Raw genomic sequence first — 17,632 nt, forward strand, 5'->3', positions numbered from 1 at the left:
ATAGAGGGATCAGAAGTGGAGACAGTGAACAGCTTCAAGTTCCTGGGTGTCAAGATCTTTGAGGATCTAACCTGGTCCCAACAAATTGATGTAGAAAGCAAGACAGTGGCTATACTTCATTAGGAATTTGAAACGATTTGGCACGTCAACAAATACGCTCAAAAACTTCTATAGCTGTACCGTGGAGAGTATTCTGACAGGCTGCATCACTGTCTGGTATGGAGGGGCTACTGCACAGGACTGAAAGAAGCTGCAGATGGTTGTAAATCTAGTCAGCTCCAACTTGGGCATTAGCTTACAAAGTACCCAGGACATCTTTAGGAAGCGGTGTCTCAGAAAGGCAATATCCAATATTAAAGACCTTCAGGACCAAGAGGAAAGAACTTTTCTCACTGTTACCATCAGGCAGGAGATATAGAAGCTTGAAGGCACACACTCAGTGATTTAGAAACAGCTTCTTCTCCTCTGCCATCCGATTCCTAAATGGACTTTGAAGTTTTGGTCACTACCTCACTTTTTTAATATACAGTATTTCTGTTTTTGCATATTTTAAAATAATCTATTCAATATACATAATTGATTTACTTGTTTATTTATTATTATTTTTATTTTATTTGTTATTTTTCTCTCTCTCTGCTAGATTATATATTGCATTGAACTGCTGCTGCTAAGTTAACAAATTTCACGTCACATGCCGGTGATAATAAACCTGATTCTGATTCTGATTCTAATTCTGATTCTAAAAGCATTGGATGAATGCTGTCCATGATCTGTACTAGGTGTTTGTACTGATTTTGATCATTTAGAGTCAATTAAAAGAACACAGCTACAAACATTGAATGAATTCCTCCATCAATAGCTATTAGGAACTAATACACAATTTTACTGTACTGTATTGATAATGTTATAATTTGTTTTGTATATAATTTGAATACTGTACATAATTTGATACTTAGTTGAAAGATAGTTTGTCTCTTTTATACATTTTTAACTATTTTCTTGAGACTGGGTTAATTGGAACAGCCACTTAATTGGGCCAAAATAAACTGGTCCTAAATATTCCAATTAACTAGAATCCACTGGATGACAGTTACCATGGAAAGATTTGACTCAAATCTCTGGATTGATTATTACTGGTCTATGAATTCCTAGTCTAGTCAGATAATCAGTGCACTGCCATACCCATGAATGACAGAATCGACTTGGAACACTAAATTACCTAGTTAAATCCTTTTGTTTCCACACTCTGGGCTGACGATGGTCAGGTATTAAGCAGGATATTCTTGACCTTATCAAGTGGATGGTACAGTAATGTAGCATTTAGTGTAACATTGTTTCTGCTCCTGTGTTCCAGGTTCAGTTCCGCCGCTGTCTCTGAGGTTCTCCTGTGACTGCGTGCTCCAACTTCGTCCTGCATTCCAAAGACATACAGATCAGTAGACTAATTGGTCATACATGGATGTATTTGGAAAGCATAGGCTTATTGGTCTGGAAGAGCCAATTATTGTGCTGTATCTCAAATAAATTAAATAAAAAACAATCTGACTCAAGTGAAATCAGAGTAGGCTATTTCCTTTGTACTTTTCTTAACCTTGGTACACAATCTACATGGTTGAATCTGGGACAGGAAAGATCAAATGGCTCAGATTCAGCAGTAGGTGGGGAATAGTGAAACCTTTGCTGACCGATGATAAATGGACCTGCAGTGCTTGATTCATTGGGGACTTAAGGAGGTACTGAAGGAACTCACAAAAAAAAAATGCTGGAGGAACTCAGCAGGCCAGGCAGCATCTTGGAAAAGAGCACAGTTGACATTTCGGGCCAGAACCCTTCGGCAGGATGCTGACTCAGCAGAGTTCCTCCAGCATTTTGTGTGTGTTACTTGGATTTCCAGCATCTGCAGATTTTCTCTTGTTTGTGTCTGAAGGAACTCAATGGGTCAACCAGTATCTGTGAGTGGGGGGTGGATCCACTGTGTTCCTCCAGAAGATTGTTCGTTACTCCTGATTCCATCACCTGCGGTCTCTGTTGGCCTTCAGTTGGTCCTAATTGTAAAGGGTGGAATTTCAGTTGGAAGCTATGTAATATAAAATGATCAATGATCCAAGATGGTGGTGCGATGCAGCTTACAACGGCCATTCCAGAGCTGATTATCTGTAATTTGTGAAGCGTGGTGCCGTGCGCAATCATAGTTGGATGAAAAATGGACGTGGGAGCATGGAGCACAGAGGAACATCTGAAAATCTCCAGGAAGACCTTCTTTGTTACTGCTGCTGCTGTGAGGTCAGGGTCTCTGCTGGGAAGAACAGGCCCCCAGTCCTCGGGGTCGCATTGCCAATGGCCGTTGGCGGGGCCGTCTTAATACGCTCGGCAGAGGATGGTGCTCAGAGAAGCTGTGCCGGAGGGGATGATCAGAGGCTCAGAGGTTCGATGGACCCAGAGTCCGCTGCGGTCAGGTCGCTATCTCTGTGTGCTGCGTCTGCGAGGCTGGGTTCAACGGAGCTTTCATTGTGTGCTGCATCTGCGAGGCTGAGTCGGGCAGCGCCTTGGAAGTCCATAGCGGGGGTATTCCCTTCTGCCGCCAGCATGGGATTACGAGTCAGCCAGGGACCCTGAGGACTTGTGGAAACTGTGTGGTGGTTTCTTTCAAACTTAAAGTCTTTTAACATCTTTGGACTATTTTTACTGTGTCCATGGTCTGTTTTTTTTTTATCAATTATGCTATTGTTTGCACTGTTGTAACTATTTGTTGTAAATATGTGGTTTTTTGCAGGTTTTGTAGCTTTACTTTTGGTCTTGTTTGTCTGGTGGATTTGGAGCTCCTTTCCGGGGAACGCGCTAAGATGGTAGCGCATTATTAATACACAGCAGCCTCTCCGGACTCTGGAATGGGGTTTGACAAACATTATGTGGATTTTCTGGTGTAGTCTCTTTTGTCATGTGCTTTTGTGATATAATTCTGGAGGAACGTTGTCTCATTTTTTAACTGCATTGCATTTGTGGTTTTTAAATGACAATAAACTGAATCTGAATGAAGCTGAGACGATTTTCAAATGAAATATATGTGATTGCGTAAGCAGGTTTTAGTCAATATTCTGTTGAAGAGACACAATGATGAGTCCGTTGTGCTTTAAGCATTTGACGCTTGACTGATTCACCACTCTGATGACATTTTACCTCAAAGTTCGAGATGTGTATTTCATTCTCCGTGGAATATGTGACGCAAATAATGAAAAGCAAACACGAGGAAATCTGCAGATGCTGGAATTTCAAACAACGCACACAAAATGCTGGTGGACCGCAGCAGGCCAGGCAGCGTCTAAGGAGGTTTGTTTGAAAACGCATCCACCCAGCTGTCAGTTTAACTTCTTAGTGTTTGTTCTAGTTAGGTTGGTTCGAACTGCCTGGTACTGTCTAACGTGTAAAATGAGAAAATGTTGGAAACACTTAACAGGTGACACAACACTGGAGGAAAAGACACTGAGTTAAGATTCAGGTCTGGATCCTTCATCAGTACCGGCAAAGCATATTCTTTATTGAATTTTGGCACAGATCTGCTGTATTGTATGATAATTTTATTATTTCCTCCACATTGCAAGAAGTAATGACTAATTCTGGCCTTAGTTGAGGAATTTAGAATTAATGAAGTATCTAAAATCAAACTACCATTTATTGTAGGTACAAGAGACTCTAAATGCCAGAAATTTGGAGCAACTCACAAAAAGCTGGAGGAGTTTAACATGTCAGGCAGCGTGTATGGAATGGACAGTCAACATTACAATTTGAGAGCCTTGATGCACCATCAATAACTCACACTGAGATGTAAGGCGAGATATCGGCTTTTATTGACTGGAAGAAGGAACCAGGAGTGAGTGTCCATCATACTATGTCCTGGAGACTGAGGCCGAGCATCAGGCCTCAGGTCGCCTTTATACAGGGGCCTGTGAGAGCAGCCACAGGAGCAGTCAGCAAGGGGCATGTCCAGACAGGCAGTTCACCACAAGCCTTCATCAGGACAGGGTAGAAAGAAGAGAGATAGCCAGTATAAAAAGGTGGGGGAAAGGGAAGGAGTGATATGTGGATCCATGTGAGGAAAGCTGATAGTGAGATGATGTAGGGGGAGAGTGGGTATGAAGTGAAAAATTAGATGATAGGTGATATGACAAAAAGCTGAAGAAGATGGAATCTGATTGAACAGAGAAACTTCTGACAGGAATATGTGGATGATGGACAGATCAAAAGGGTAGGGAGGGGAAGTAGATTGTTGCTAAGGAAAAATGGGAAAAGGGGAGAAAAGGAAAGGCGTGGTTGGGTTGGTAACCAGAGGTTAGAGAAATCAGGTTGGTGACTACCAAGATGGATATGAGGTGTTGTTCCTATAATTCGCATCTATCCTCAACTTGGAAATAGAGGTGGCCATGGACAAACTTGTCAGTGTGGTAATGGGAAGTGGAATTAAAATGGTTGGCCGCTGGGAAATCCCAGTTTCTAGGATGGATTGAGCGAAGATGTTCTCCCAATCTATAAAAACACAAAATGCTGGCAGAACTCAGCCGGCCAGACAGCCAGATGTTGTCTGGCCTGCTGAGTTCTGCCAGCATTTTGTGTTTTTATTTATTTCCAGCATCTGCAGATTCACTTGTGTTGCCTTTGAATTCTCCCAATCTATGTTGGTTCTCACCAATTTAATGGAGGCCACGCCCGGAGCACTGGATGAAATAAATGACACCAATGCAGTCACACATGAGGGACTTGCCTCACCTGTAATGACTGCTTTCACCTCTGAATAGTGTAGAAGGAGGAGGTGAAGGGACTATAATACCACTTGCAGGAACAAGTCCCTGAAGGGGGGTTGACAGGGGGGTGAGTGTGAAATGAACAGACAAGGGAGTTATGGAGAAGGTGGAGAGGGAGAGGGAAGCTCTAGCAAACTCATGCTCAGGTAGATCAGCTTTGACTGGTCTCCTGGTGTGCACCAGTTTTTAATAAATCACCCGTTATTTTGAACACCATCTTCTTTCAGTTTACTCCTACAGCTGGCATAATCAGCAGGATACTACACTGGATCGCAACCAACTATGAGGCTCCTGGTTAGGTGAGTGTATTTGAGATACCACTGTGTTAGGTTAGGTGGTCACCCCATAGTCGACTGAGACCATAAGATTGGGTGAAAAGAATTTGGTGTCAAAAAATGGAGGTGTTGGGGTGTCTGGGTAACTGGTGGAAGGGAGGGGTGGTTACAGGTTACAATTCATTTGAGAAATTCATTGACTAACCAACATTATTTAAGCCATAGTCTTGGGGAGATGGATTTACAGACACTGTAAAATGTGCATCATTGTAATATATGCAGACATTGTAAGATAGATAACAAGCAGACAAGGTCTGGGTGGTTATTGGTTGCAAATGGATTGACTAACCAAGGATATCTGAGCCATAGACTTGGGCAGCTGAAATTGCAGACACTAAGCTATGGCGATGGTGGAAAAACAGGAAGCTGGAGGGAACCATGAAGGTAGTGTGGGAATCGGAAGGATCCCTCACTCAGCCAACAGCTCTTCATTACCATAACTTGATACAAAAATGGTAGGTAGTGTACGTCCAAGTGTGCCCCCAGAACAAGATGTAGATTGGGACAATTCGGCTGGTGCAGCTGATGAGTATAGAACTTGAAATAAAGATTCATAACTTCCAGACTATTAGGAGGCAACAGCAGTAGCCTCAGATCCTGCATCCCTCTGAGTCATCCAGAAGACTGTAACGCTACAGTGTCCATGGTGAAACAATCTCTTACAGCAGCAGAGAAATAGATGTTACTAAATTAATTTCCTGCTATCAAACATAATGATAATGTGATTTTGCGGCAAGAAAAATTAAGAATTACAGGAGGTTTGCCATCAAACTCTGGATGATATGCACATCCTTTTAAAGGTTAAAATACCCAGTCAAGTCTGGTCCATATTGACCAAGCATATCTGAAATAAAAATTGGCTAAAGGGAGAAGCAGATTCCCAGAGGACAAACTGGGAGACTTCACTGAGGAAGCTATAGGTGCAATAGGTAAAGGCCGGGTGAAATGGACTGAGATTATTTTAATTAAGCAAGAGCTAAAAGAGAAAGTTGAGGACTATGCTGTGTTAAATATCAGGCATATAAGAAACATAGCAGCCTAAGTGGACCTAAACAGGACAACGACATCTTCTTAAAACTTCGGAAAGATGGTATGGGCCCCATCTGACCAGGATAATAAAATTGGCTGCACATTTACTCAAATACCTAACTGGGCAATGCTAGCAGAAACAAAGAGGGAAAAACAGGAGAATGTGCAGCCACAGTGGCAGCTATAGGGTTGGTCAGACAAGGCAATGTTGACTGTTTAAGGTGCAAAAGAAGAGGGCATATAGCTCGGGAGTGTTGGCCTATAATTTCCTTCCTTCTGCCTCTCTCTCTTCTTGAAGAGTGGAAAGACATTAGCAATTTTCCGGTCCTCCAGAACCATGCCAGAATCTATTGATTGTAGAAAGATCATTACCAATACCTTCACAATCTCTTCAACCATCTCTTTCAAACCCTGGGATAAAGACCATCCGGTCCAGTTGACTTATCTACCTTCAGACCTTTCAGTTTTCCAAGCACCTTCTCCCTAGTAATGGGAACTTCACTCACTTCTGCCCCCTGATAATCATAAACTTGCAAAACACTACTAGTGTCTTCCATAGTGAAGACGGTTGCAAAATATTTATTCAGTTCATCTGTTGTTTCCTTATCCCCCATTACTACTTCTGCAGCATCATTTTCCAGTGGTCCAATATCTACTTTTGACTCGTTTTTTTAACTTTCTAAATCTGAAGAAACTTCTGGTGTTCTTTTTAATATTATTGTCTAACATACCATCATATTCCATCTTCACCTTTTTAGTTGCCTTCCGTTCTTTTTCCCTAACCTGATCCCAAAGCTTCCCAATCCTCTAACCTCACTAATTTTTGGTCTATCACATGCCCTCTCTTTAGTTTCTCTTGTCAGCCACAGATGCATCATCCTGTCTTTAGTGTAACCCCCTGGGTCACCTCAGGCTCGCTCACACTCGTTCTCGTCTAGGGGGAGCAGCCTTCGGCCCCGCTAAACTGGGTAATCAGCTGGTGTGGATGCTGTGTGATGTCCCCGCCTCGCCCAAAAAACAGACAGTACACCATATGCGATTAAATGAGTACAATTTATAAAGGTTACTATAACTAAGTGATTAATAATGATACAGTATATATGAAGAGAAAAAATAAAGAAAAGGCGCCAAACTTATCAAAGTCTAAACCACTTCATGCACAACCGTTGGAGCTCAATTACTGACGTCTACTGGCCACCATTCGATCCCCTCCGAACTCCTCGACTCGCAGCTCAGGACCCTCTGAATGGTCAACCAAGCACATCTAGCTTCATCCCTCCTCCTCGGAGTACCTCCCGGCCTCGGACCCCCGCTTGGGGTCCGATCCTCACCCAGCTTACAGTATTGCGTCCTCTCTCTCGACCCCCTCGCGCCGATCTCCCCAAAAGCCCATCAACAAAAGCTTACAGACTCAGAATAAAGAACATTAATCCCCATTTGGTTTACAAAGGAATACCATTCTCGTTATCAGTAAATTTTAACAAACAAGCTACCAGCACTCTCTCGCAACAAAGAAACATTCCTGCATTTAACAAAACAAAGAAACCCTTTCCCAACAGTAACAAAGAAAAAAGAAGAAACCCCCTTTACATTAGAATACTTCTTTACTTTGTGATGTATCTATCCAGTACCTTCTGAAATGCTCCCAGAAACTCCAGCCATTGCTGCTCTGCTCTGCTCTGTTGTCATCTTTGCTAGTGTTCCCTTCTAATTAACTTTGGCCAGCTCTTCTCTCATGCCTCTGTAATTCACCTTACTCCACTGTAATACTGATGCATCTGACTTCAGCTTCTTTTCCTCAAATTAGAGGGTGAATTCTGTCAAAATATGATTGCTCGGGTTCCTTTACCTTAAGCAGTCTGATCAATTCTGGTTCATTGTACAGCGCCCAATCCAAAATAACTGATACCCTAGTGGATTTAACCACAAGCTGCTCCAAAAAATCCATCTCATAGGCATTCTACAAATTCTCTCCCTCAAGATACAGCACAAACCTAATTTTCCCAATCTACCTGCATATTGAAATCCTGCATGACTCTCTTAACATTGCCTTTTGACGTGCGTTTTCTATGTCCCATTATAATTTGTAGAACACATCTTTGCTACCGTTTGGAGGTCTGTAAATAACTCCCATCTAGGTATTTTTGCCCTTGCAGTGTCTTGGCTCTACCCATAACAATTCTATGTCTTCTGATTATATGTCACCCCTTTCTAATTATTTGATTTCAGTTTTCACAAACTGAGCTACCCCACCCCCTCTTTTCGATACAATATGTATACTTGGACCAGGGATCAGCAATAGAAAGGGTGAGCGGTTTCAAATTCCTGGGTGTTAACATCTCTGAGGATCTATACTGGGCCTAACATATTGATGCAATTACAGAGACTGCAGCTATATTTTAAGAGGAGTTTGAGAAAAATTGGTATGTTACCAAAGATGCTCACAAATTTCTACAAATGTACTGTGGAGAGCATTCTAACTGGTTGCATCACCATCTCACATAGAAGATCCACTGGGCAGGATTGGTAAAAGCTGCATAAAGTTGTAAACTCAGCTAGCTCCACCATGGGCACTAGCCTCCCCAGCATTGGGTACACCTTCAAAAGGTGTTGCCTCAAAACAGTGATATCCATCATTAAGTCCCCCCATTATCCACGACATGCCTTCTTCTCATTGCTCCCATCAAGGGAGAGGTACAGGTGCCTGAAGACAGGCAGTCAACATTTCAGAGAGAGCTTCGGCCCCACCAACATCAGATTTCTGAATGGACAATGAACCCCATGAATACTAGCTCAATAGGTTTCTTCTCTTTTTGCACTATTCATTTAATTTATTTTTCTTTTTTACATATAGTATTTGTAATTTATAGTTTAATTATGCAGTGCAATTTACCACTGCTGCAAAACAGTGAAATTGAACCTGATTCGAGTTCCAGTTCTGAAGGAATGCTGGAACTGGAGCTTACCGTTTATGGTAGTGACACAAACAAAGGATTGCACAAGTATGTAGCCATAGAACCATCACACATTCCACACATTACTGCTGATTAGGAAATGATTATCTGAGAGGGTAAGGAAGTCATTTAGAAATGGGATGCACTGTCATAAAGGATACCAGATCATGTGACTGGAGCCCAGATTGCTCTAGAGAACCCCTTCATTTGGGATCATATTTGGAATTGGGGTCTGAATGTACAAATCCACCCCTGCATTTGACTTACTGCATCTCTCATATTATTGTTATTGTACAGCTCATTATTTTAATGATCGTTATTATTAGTGTGCGCACCATGATGCCAGGTAAAGCATTGGTGTTGGGGGAATTGTCACATAGTGGGCCAAACAAGGGTAGTGTTAGGGATCTAATCTTTAGGCCCTATTGGCTATTTTAGGCCAAAGGCCTGGAGGGGGAGCTGTTGTGGGTGAAAGAACAGTGAGCACTTGTAAATAATAAACAGGGATGCAGATTGTGCTGATGTGGTAACAGAGAAGCACAGAGAAAGACAAAAAGTAGAGACATGGAATGCAGCAGTAATGATGTTCAAGGTTCAGGTACTTTATAAATAATGTTATAGTGTGCACCCATTGTTATAATAGAAAATTGGATTTACTGTTAGACTGGGGGAGTATCAATTTACTCTGTAATCAGGATCTAGTTATTTACCTAATTAATTCTTCCTGTAGCCAGCATTCTTTTATCAAAATGTAGTTTTACTGGTAATCTCATAAACTGAGAACGTAGATGCTCTACCAAATTCATGGTCAGATAGATCAGCCTTGAATGTTCTCCTGGTGCACACCAGTTTTTAATTAACTGCCCATTATTTCAAGCTCCAACTCCATATTATCTTTCAGTTTGCTCCTTCAACACTAATGTAAAATTCTATAGAAAATGACCTTGTACGGAAACAGACAACCCTACATCATTTAAGCAAAATTTTTAAGGCTGGAGGAGTGAGCGGACTGAAATTACTCCTTACTGTGTTCAAAAGCAAGGACACCTACAAACAATCCCTGAGGATGATTATTACACAACATAATCAATTTTGTTCTTGCTCCCTTCCAACTGGACAATAGTCAATGTCCCATTCACTGCAGTTGGAATGAACAATAACTACATTAATTCATTAATTTGATATATAAAATTAGATGAATAGCTCTATCTATATTACCTCCTCTATTTACTTGGATGGAGCAAGTGGAAGTTGTTTGTGAATGTAATTGTATACCATATGGTAATTATAAATCAATAACAAATATAGCACTTTTCACATTACAGATATTATGTAAAAGCCATCTGGCTACTGTTAATCTAATTAGCTATTGATTGTTTTCAATTATTTCTGACAAAAGGCAGCAGGATTATGATTGTCAGATCCAATTTACTAACAGCCCAGTAATCTAGTCCACAGTTTCTATGCTAAATAGCTATTTCATCTTTAAAGAAGGTAAACAGGAATATTGAGTCAACAACTTATAATGATATAAATACAATAAAGTATAAAATTATGAGAGGCACAGACAGGAGAACTGGAGAACGGGGGTGAGAGGGATAATAAATCTGCCATTAGGGAATGGAGGACCATGGGTCAAATAGCCTAATTTCGCTCCTATAAATTATGGTCTTATGGTCTTACAATCATGTTATAACTGAAATTTTTTGTCAGTTTATGTTGGATGATTTTAGATATCATAATCCTTCTCTTTATTGGTTCTTGCCTGATATTTGTGTGCTGGAGCGTAGGAAGATGCCTGAACCTGAGTTATTTTATTGTGGACCGTCCATTGCACATCAGCTGTTGTGTTGACATACTAGCAGTTTAGTAACAAGGCGGGAGTCAGGTGGAAAACAGAGTAAGGATGTTTACATCTGGCTGAACATGGATTGCTCTCTTTCCCTGTACTATTGTAACAAATATATTGCCAGTAATACGTCTTAGGCCTTAGCCTATTGGCAAGTGAGTCCAGGATGACTGGAGACTACACATTACTCTAAGTGCTCACTGCCTTAATAGTCAATAAGAATGTTAATAGCCATACCCACCAATTTGGCCAATGGGGACTTTTGCCAGTGCCTGTCAGGTAACTATAACTCTGTTCCAGGCATGGTTTCAGCAGACAAGGAAGGATCATAGTTTCAGAACTTGTAGACCTCTCCCTGTCAGACTGTGATTCAGAAAACCCATCTAGTATCACTTGCTATGCACATCATTAAGAGTTAAAATTACTGGTTGAATTTGCCTACTCTTCATTCTCCAGATCTCAGATTCTCCAGGTACAGCAGGCGGTGAAAAAGGCGAATGGTATGTTGGCATTCATAGCAAGAGGATTCGAGTACAGGAGCAGGGAGGTTCTACTACATTTGTACAAGGCCTTGGTGAGACTAGACCTGGAGTATTGTGTGCAGTTTTGGTCCCCTAATCTGAGGAAAGACATTCTTGCCATTGAGGGAGTACAAAGAAGGTTCACCAGATTGATTCCTGGGATGGCAGGACTTTCATATGAAGAAAGACTGGATCAACTAGCCTTATACTCACTGGAATTTAGAAGATTGAGGGGGGATCTTATTGAAACATATAAAATTCTAAAGGTACAGGACAGGCTAGATGTAGGAAGATTGTTCCCGATGTTGGGGAAGTCCAGAATGAGGGGTCACCATTTAAGGATAAAGGGGAAGCCTTTTAGGACAAAGATGAGGAGAAACCTCTTCACACGGAGAGTGGTGAATCTGTGGAATTCTCTGCCACAGGAAACAGGTGAGGCCAGTTCATTGGCTATATTTAAAAGGGAGTTAGATATGGCCCTTGTGGCTAAAGGGATCGGGGGTATGGAGAGAAGGTAGGTATAGGGTTCTGAGTTGGATGATCAGCCATGGTCATACTGAATGGCGGTGCAGGCTCGAAGGGCCAAATGGCCTACTCCTGCATCTATTTTCTATGTTTCTATGTCTCAATGTAACTATGTCAAAATTAGAATGCAGAGAATGCAGTTTAACAGTATGTTTTGAATCCAGTGTTTAACTCTTGCTGCCCTTTTGAACAATCTACGTGCCTTTTCTAAAGGTGCAAATTGTGCTTTTCTTAATCAGATTCAGATTTTATTTATTTATTGATTGCATGTACATTGAAACATACAGTGAAGTGCATCATTAGTGTTAACGACCAACAAGGCCTAAAGATGTGCTGGGGCAGGCTGCAAGTGCTGTCACACATTCCAGTGCCTGCACAGCATGCCCGCAATGTTCAACAGAACAACACAAGCAACAACATTGGCTAAACAAGCTCCATTCCTCTCTCCCACACAACTTCTCACACACACACACACATACAGACCATCTGTCAACACCAGGACAGGCCAGGTCCAGGACTTCCAACTTTCCTACTGGATTCACAGGCTCACAAACCCAGGGCTTTGGCCACTGGGCCTTGACTTCCGGACTTCTGACTGACCTTTGGGAATGCTTTCTACATGCCTTCACATTCTATTGCCATCTCATCAAACGACATTTGGCACAATAAGAAAAAATGCACCCCAATTTATTATTAGGCTTTTGCCTACCAGTAATTTGCACCATTGACATGCAGATTTGAGACTGATTGTTCTAATGAGTGTTGAGATGGTTAAGTCAATAAATAACCTAAAGATTGCTTTGTGTAAAAAGAAACATCCAGTGAGCAGCAGTTCTGTGGACAAAAATGCCTTGTTAATGAAAGAGGTCAAAGGAGAATGACCAGACTGGTTCAAGCTGACAGGAAGGTGGCAGCAACTCAAATAACCATGTGTTACAATAGTGGTTTGCAGAAGAGCATCACTGAATGCACAACATGCACTGAGTGACCACTTTATTAAGTACCTCTGTACTGAGTATAAGTCAACAAAAATTAAGTGATATTAAAGAAGAATTTAATGACTGGAATAGGAAACATTCCAGATCTGAAGCTAAAATAAACAATGGTTTTATAACTTACTTCTTATCTTGACTGAGTAAAAATATTTGTTAGCAAAGTATTATTCCTCTATATTATTAAGAGTTGCAGATTTCATGCCTGAATACAGTTTTTTTAAATAATGCTGCATATGCTGCTGGAATGCTTCCTAGAATGCTATCAGTCAGTTAGTTATGGTTTATGTGACTGCTTGGCTTTTCACTCAAGTGGAACCTTTTGTGTATGCTTTTGAATTCTCCTGGCTAAGCTCACAAAACATCTTTCAAAAAAAAGCAAATATGTTACTATTGCAGTGTGCCATTGCTCAGAGTTTCAGGCTTTGGAGAACAACACAACAGCCATGCAGAAAGAGTGAATTATGCACAGCCTTTCTGAACGATTCTAGTTAGCCCTCCCACCCCCTCTATCTATTGCCTCGGTCACTGCACTGTACTACAAACACTTAAAACTACTTTTTATAATGTTGTTTACATTGTAAATATGTGCTGGTATTTATGGATTTATGCACATTTTATTCCATATCTGTACTTTAATCTCTAACTTTTATTGTTTTGTAATTTTTTATTCTTTAATAATTGTTGAATGCTACTGCTTTTGTTGAATGTCACACTAACACACCACATTAAATTCCTAAGATATGTACATATATATGGCAAATAAAGCCACCAGATGCCATACTGGGTTGGGGCTGGCTCCTCCCATCAGTACTGCCCTCCAGTGTTTACTCTCAGGAAGACAAGCTGGATTGCGTTTGTCTGCAGCTGCACTTGTGCAAGATGAGGAATTGCTGCAGAAATGTAGTTCCAGCAACATATTCATTTACCAGCAATCTACTCACCATGACAATCAGGGATTTGAGATATAATATACAGAAAATATATTATATCTTAGTAACTTTATTTTTCTGCTATCGTAATTATATGGGAAGCTGCGTGTGACTGTGCTACTGTGTTTTACATCTTGGCCCCAGCTCATTTGGCTGTATTCCTGTGTGTGGTTGAATGACAATTAAACTTGAACTTAACTTGAACTTAAACTTAAAGTTGATCCTTGATAACTAGGGCTGGATTATTCATGCAATGACACAAATTTGCCTCACTGAGCCTCACTTCTCAATGGCATGTGGTGCAGTAAAGTATATATTTCATTGACTTTTTTGTAGATAATATAAGGTATTCAGTCACTCAGTGTGTATTTATTATTCTTGTTAGTCCAATACTTTTTAACCGTTGAGACGATGGAGCTGACCCACATTCCTGAACTACTCAAGTGGAAGTTTTTGAAGGTAAACCTGCAGAGCTGTTCTGTTCTGGACTTCTTTGATTTTTATTGAATGATGTTCAAGCTTCTGAATCAGAATCAAAGTCAGTTTTAATACTACTGGTATATGAAATTTGTTAACTTTGCAGCAGCAGTACAATACAATAGATGATAATATAGAAAAACTGAATTACAGTACGTATATACAATAGATATATTACATATTAAATAGTTAAATTAAATAAGTAGTGCAAAACAAAATAATAGAAATAAAAAGTAGTGAGGTGGTGTTCATGGGTGCAATGTCCATTCAGAAATTAGATGGCAGAAGGAAAGAAGCTGCTCCTGAATTGCTGATTGTGTGCCTTCAGGCTTCTGTATCTCCTTGCTGATGCAACAATGAGAAGAGGGCATGTCCTGGGTGCTGGGGGTCCACTAGAGATGAACGTCAACTTTTTGAGGCTCCACTCCTTGAAGATGTCTTGGTACTTTGGAGGCTAGTGCCCATGATGGAGATAACTAATTGTACAACACTCTGCAGGTTCCTTTGATCCTGTGCAGTAGCCACCACCACCATCCTCCCATAGCAGATGGTGATGTGGGCAGTCAGAATGGTCTCCATGGTAAACCTGTAGAAATTTACAACTGTTTCATGTGACATACCAAACCTCCCCAAACTCATCAAAATGAAACATAGCCGCTGACTTGCCTTCTTTATAGCTGCATCAATATGTTGGGATCAGGTTAGGTCTTCAGAGATATTAACACCCAGGAATTTGAAGTTGCTCACTCTCTCTACTTCTGATCCCTCTATGAGAAATGGTGTCTGTTCTCTCGTCTTACCCTTTCAGAAGTCCACAATCAGCTCTTTGGTCCTACTGACATTGAGTGCAAAGTTGTTGCTGCGACACCACTCAACTATCTCTGATAGTTTTCTGTCTGAATGGTGTGAGTTATTTAGAAAACGTACATGTTTTGTTGTTCTCTAGCATGCACGTATACCACTTCCAGAAGATAGACTTTGATGTTGAAGATTTGGGAGAGGATGCAGAAGACTTCTGGTGAGTTGCTGTAATGTATATGTTATAGCCTGGGAAAAATACACGCAAGACAACAAATAGTTTTTTGGGTCATAAATTCCTTCATCTGTTTTAGATGTTTTAATGAAGAAAGAGGGTATCAAAGTAAAGACCACAAAATGAATTTAAAAAAAAAACATTTCCTGTTGTTACAATCTCAGCATAATTTCAGTTCATACACTTGTTATGTATGCAGTATGAAAATAAATGAAACAAAATATACAAAACCAATTTGGTAGTAGCAATTCTAAAGAACAGTACAAACAACATTAGAATCCCATCAACCCTGTGGCTTATACACAAAGTCAAATTAAGAATAAATACATCTCAACTTAACTAAGCAGTATACTCACTTTGGCACACACATGCTTAACTTCCAAACATGTATAGACTAGACCCTGAAAAGAGTTCTCCTTGCTCATGCTACATGAACAGAGACTAACACTTTCACGTTACTATGTTACATTCATATTCAGTCATGAAACAATAAAGTAAGACAAAAATAAACTTTTACAATATATCGCCTTGTAGTTGAATTGGTAGAAAGACTAACCTACTAGGCTGATAAGAAATTTTGTATAGCCATACTATCCAGCGCCGATACCTTACTCGCAAAAATCAAAAGCGTCCACATATAAAACATGTCAAATTTCCAATATTCTAGATTTACAAACAAGTATAAATGAACTTACATGGAGATCATCAAATATTATTCACCTTTCCTCACCACACGACCTGCACTTGATGTTCTTTCCAGAAGCTTGTAACTCTTCTTTCTACTCCACACATGCATAATGACATCCGCATTTTCTCTTAAAGGCACAGGCAGCTATTTTAGCATCACAAGGGTGAATATATAAGTGCACTTTAACAATAAAAAATGATACTCAACGGTCACCCGGTTACATATATTATGGATGGTATGTAAATAGTAATAAAGTCATGGTTCACCAGCAGGGGAGTGAATGTTCAGGGTTATCACTGCTGTGCCAATTAGGCCTGCTACAGATAGCATTAAACCACATGAGAGCTGTAGGACCTGTACTATTCCTCGTAAGTGGAAACTTTCCCATTTTTAAACTGAGAGGTTCGGAGATTCTGGAGGTATCAGTAGCTAGGAACTGATCTTTCCATTCAGTTACAAGTCTAGTTAATGAAGACAGCTAAGTTAATTGTGATGGTTGCCCAGTGACGTAATGCTATTGACTATCAAAGATAGGCAGTCACACTGTTGCTTGACATGTACAGCTCTAATAGATTCACTGAGTAGCTGTAAATGGAACTGAACACTATGCAATAATCAACAAACTCTGACTTTATGATGGAAGGAACCACTTCAAAGAAACAGCTGCAGATGGTGAGTTATTCTACAGAGGAACGCCAACAAACATACAGTTCAAATGAAAAAATTAGCCTCCAACACTAAAAGCTATTGTCCTCACTGTTTGGGTTCATTTTGGAAAGCAGACAGCTTTGGTCTTAATTCCCACTTCAGTTTTATCAAGGCTCCTGCATTCAGTCAAATATTGCCTTCACATTAGGAGGAGTACCTTTGCTTATCTTTGAAATTCATTTTTCTTTGACATATGCTTAGAACTAGGCTGCAGAAAAGCCTGCAGGCAACTGACTTTGTTGAATACAAACAAACCAGTGATGAGCATTTTGTGATAAGTTCATGCCTCTTGATAATATTGTCTAAGACAGCTACTAAGACATCGCTTCACCGATGTGAGAGTAGATTGAAGGGTAGTAATCAGCCTGAGGAATTTTCCTATTCATCTATTTCTGCATAGGGCATATCTGGGCACTTTTCCATATTGTCAGGAAGATGTCTGTCGTAACTGTACGGGAACGTTTTTTGTCGGAGGCATGCTTATTCTGATCTCTAGCCTTAAATTTTGTTTGAGTCCATAATCACTTTTACATCTTGTGAATTCAGCTGTTTCCTGATGAAATATGGAATGAATCAAAATAGTTGAAAACATGTCTTTCTGATGCTGGAGCTCCCAGGTAGAGACAAAGACAAATTATTCAGAACTGCCCGAAGATGATCAGAAATGCATCAATCTCACCTTTTGTGCTCGTTGGCGAGATTCTGTCATCAAAAGAATCGGAATCTTCAATGACACTCTTTGCCCATTTATTAATTATTCCCAACCATACATGAATTACTGCACCGAGTCCAT

The sequence above is a fragment of the Hypanus sabinus genome, chromosome 20, assembly GCF_030144855.1.
Source record: "Hypanus sabinus isolate sHypSab1 chromosome 20, sHypSab1.hap1, whole genome shotgun sequence".
Classification (NCBI taxonomy): domain Eukaryota; kingdom Metazoa; phylum Chordata; class Chondrichthyes; order Myliobatiformes; family Dasyatidae; genus Hypanus; species Hypanus sabinus.